The sequence below is a fragment of the Ananas comosus genome, linkage group 9 (genome assembly GCF_001540865.1).
Source record: "Ananas comosus cultivar F153 linkage group 9, ASM154086v1, whole genome shotgun sequence".
NCBI classification, from domain to species: Eukaryota; Viridiplantae; Streptophyta; class Magnoliopsida; order Poales; family Bromeliaceae; genus Ananas; species Ananas comosus.
Genome location: NC_033629.1, coordinates 5,554,373 through 5,557,811, shown reverse-complemented (window position 1 = coordinate 5,557,811; position 3,439 = coordinate 5,554,373).

Below are 3,439 nucleotides of genomic sequence, written 5' to 3'. Positions count from 1 at the left end.
AGTTTTGATGATAATAATAATAATAATAATAATAATAATAAATAAATAAATAAATAAATAAACTAAAAAAAGAAGATTAATTTCAATTGTATGCTTGCAAAGTTTTAAAATTACGGAATAACCAAAATTTTTTATAATTAAAAATATTTTTAAAAAACTTTTAAAATATTTGAATATATTTGTTGGTAGAGAAATTGCAAGCTGATGCATGACGTAATCTGATTGGTTCATCGTTCGATGTCCATCGATGCGTGAGCTGAATCTTACTATGTCTCAGGCGTGGACCGAAGAGGGAACAATCCGGCTGGGTTTAATCATCGAGAGAAAGTCTCATGGTCTTCACATACAAGTCGAGAACTAAGAGTCTGGCTTTCAGATTTAGACTGTCAATCTGAACCGAAGTTTAATGAAATAAAAATGACACGATAGTGATCCTCAAAAGAAAGAAATTTGCACGTGTGGAGGCGTATGGCATGGTGATGCATTTGCCCGTGAAGATAAGAGAGTCCGGCAAGGTAGAAGGTGGTCGTCGTGAGTGGTCATCATCAGGCGAGATGGTGGTCAAAAGCGGCGGCGGCTAGGTTATAGCTACTACTTGATTTAGGTTATGCCTACTCCTAGTAAAAGTCTCTCTTTTTTACAGGTCTTTAGTCACTACTTTTTGGAGTGAATCTTGCTACTCACTAGCGATCTTTTCTCTATTGCGTCCAAACGTCCTACTTCCCTACAACTTCTTCGGTGCATCACTATATGAATTTCAAATTCGTATTTTGGATAAATTCAGGCCCGCTAATCCTTTGTCGAACCAGAGTTACCGAAGCCTCCTCTCGAACTTTCCGCTGAAGTAACTTTGAGTTGAAACTTTTTCTACCTAACGAGGACCTTGGCAAAATTCATTAGCTAAGATCCAAGGTTGACACCAAAGCCTCCTTTGGATTGGTTTTTGCCTCGATACTAAATTTTAGTGTTAACAATATCTTTACAGGTTGCATGTAATTAGTTGACCATTAAATTTTTACCATTTAAATCATTATGCTCTTGTGCTCTTGTTAAAAATAAAAGTTTTTTAAAAACGTTTTAGACTTTTATAATTTGTGATTCAACTAGAATGACATAAAAGTTAACTATATCATAAAAAAGTAAAAATATATAGAATTTACCTAAACTATAAACAATGTTGCTTCGACTACATAACCCTTTTAAAACTTTAATTTTAGTGCCCAATATTTCAATTTGTTACCGGCCGTCCCTAGAGCAAGTGGCAAAGGCTTGGTGGTTGGTACCCGAGACCCAAGTTTGAATCCTAGTTGATTCACATTTCCAGCTAAGTTTATTTCTAAATGAAATAAAATGAAGCGGGTAGCGTGTTACCTATCTCTCAAAAAAAAAATATTTCAATTTGTTTGATTTTATGTAATTTGATATCTCTTTATGTATAAAATTTAAGCTAATTACTTTAATGAATTTATAGCTATATAAATTACATAAATTATGTTAATTAAGTTGTAAAGATGAGCAACATATTCAAAATTTAAGGCTAAAGAGTTATGAACCGACTCAAATTAAATAAACTAAAAGATTGGATAGCAAAATTAAAAATTTTAAAAGTTAAGTAGTCATATCAAAATGAGTGATAGTTGAGACAAATTCTATACATGTTTATCTTATAGAAAGTATCACTGTAATTTACCCATCGTAATTATCCCCTGCAATTAAAAATTGCATCAATTACCATATGCTTTCCCATTAATTGAAATCGGTCTAACTATTTGGGATGATTATTGAATTTAGATGCAAAATGTCACACCCTGCGACCGCCAATTTGGTCGGTTCGGGCACGTCAACAGACGCCGAATGGACAGCACCTCCCCTGTCTGCCCAAGGCTCCACCAAAATATGTATAACGATAGCAATTCAAACAAAGAGAATGCAAGTATACATGACTTACACGAGGGCAAGCAACAACCACAAGTGAAAGCAATCTAACTATTACATTCATACATTGTAAATTGATCACTTTCAATCAAATACAAAGCTCATACAATTTCTTTACATTTACTCTTCTAATATACATAGCCACCTCTAATGAATTTAATACATTTTCCTTTCATCAACATAATAGATGAAATATACAAAGGGTGCCTCTATACACAACGGTAGTCCGCTAGCTAGAGCACGATAACCATGCCGCGAACTTCGATCGCCCGGCTCGCGCTAGGACCTGCATGGTTAGTGGGATGAGAACTACAACAAAGTTCCCAGTGGGTTCGGCCGCCAATCTCGCCGACTCGCCCACTAGGTCTAATAAAGGCATATGTAAGAAAAGGAAGTACGGATAGCAAACCAACTAATGCAATGCTATTACAATGCCTGCAAGAAAATTGGTCAACAAATAGATAATCATATGTATGATAAATGCATGCATGCTTTACATTCACTTGGCTTTCACCAAATTTTGCTCGGTTAACACTTGTTAACCCCAAAACTCACAACCCAAGATCCCTTTCGATCGGGGGACTCGAACCACCCTAGGGACCGTCTTCGGGGACCGCTTTCCCCATGGTGTCAATTTCGGAACACACCGCTTGAGGGGGAGCTACCTCTCTCAAGCCAAGACTCAATGTGAGTATGATCCAATCCCCAATTTGAGGACGTATAGCCACACTTGCTACTTTGCCACAAGCCACAATCCCACAATGCAATAACAGGTTTTTACCTTGTCATATAACCACCCTCTAGGCCACACTTGCCATAATGCCACAATGCATAAAAGGATTTTACTTTGTCTAGTAAATCACATACTAAGAATTTTACCTCACCTAGCATAACATGTCATAATGTCACTATGTCATATTGTCATAATGCCACTAATATCACCAAACCACAATGTCCAGGGCCACACTTGTTACAATGTCCACTATTGTTATAGTTCAACATTTATCAATACCCATAATATTTACTAACATTATAATCCAACATTTCACGATGCTCTTAAGGTTTGACCTTATCTAGCATACATATTCTTGGCCACACTTGCCCTCTAATGTCAATGTCACCTTTGTTTACTAATATCATAGTCTACAATCCACATTCAATTCATACATTTCATAGGGTTTAACATACATGGTCCAATATCTATTCATATGTTCTCACACCTAGAAACATATCAAGATTCCCAACCATAGACCAATATCCTACAATGCATGAATGCTACAATACCACATATATGCTCAAAGAAGGCGACATAGACATAGTAAGAAATTCGCAGATGTCGGATAGTACCCCCCACCTGTAGTGATGCTAGAAGACCACGATTCAAGTCCCGCGATTTTTGGCCACCTATTTCACTCGACTGCGACAAAACGAAGCCGAAATGAGGTTTTTCCCACATATCTCTGTGTACACTCGTCGAATCGCCAAACCGAGCTCACCTATCAAT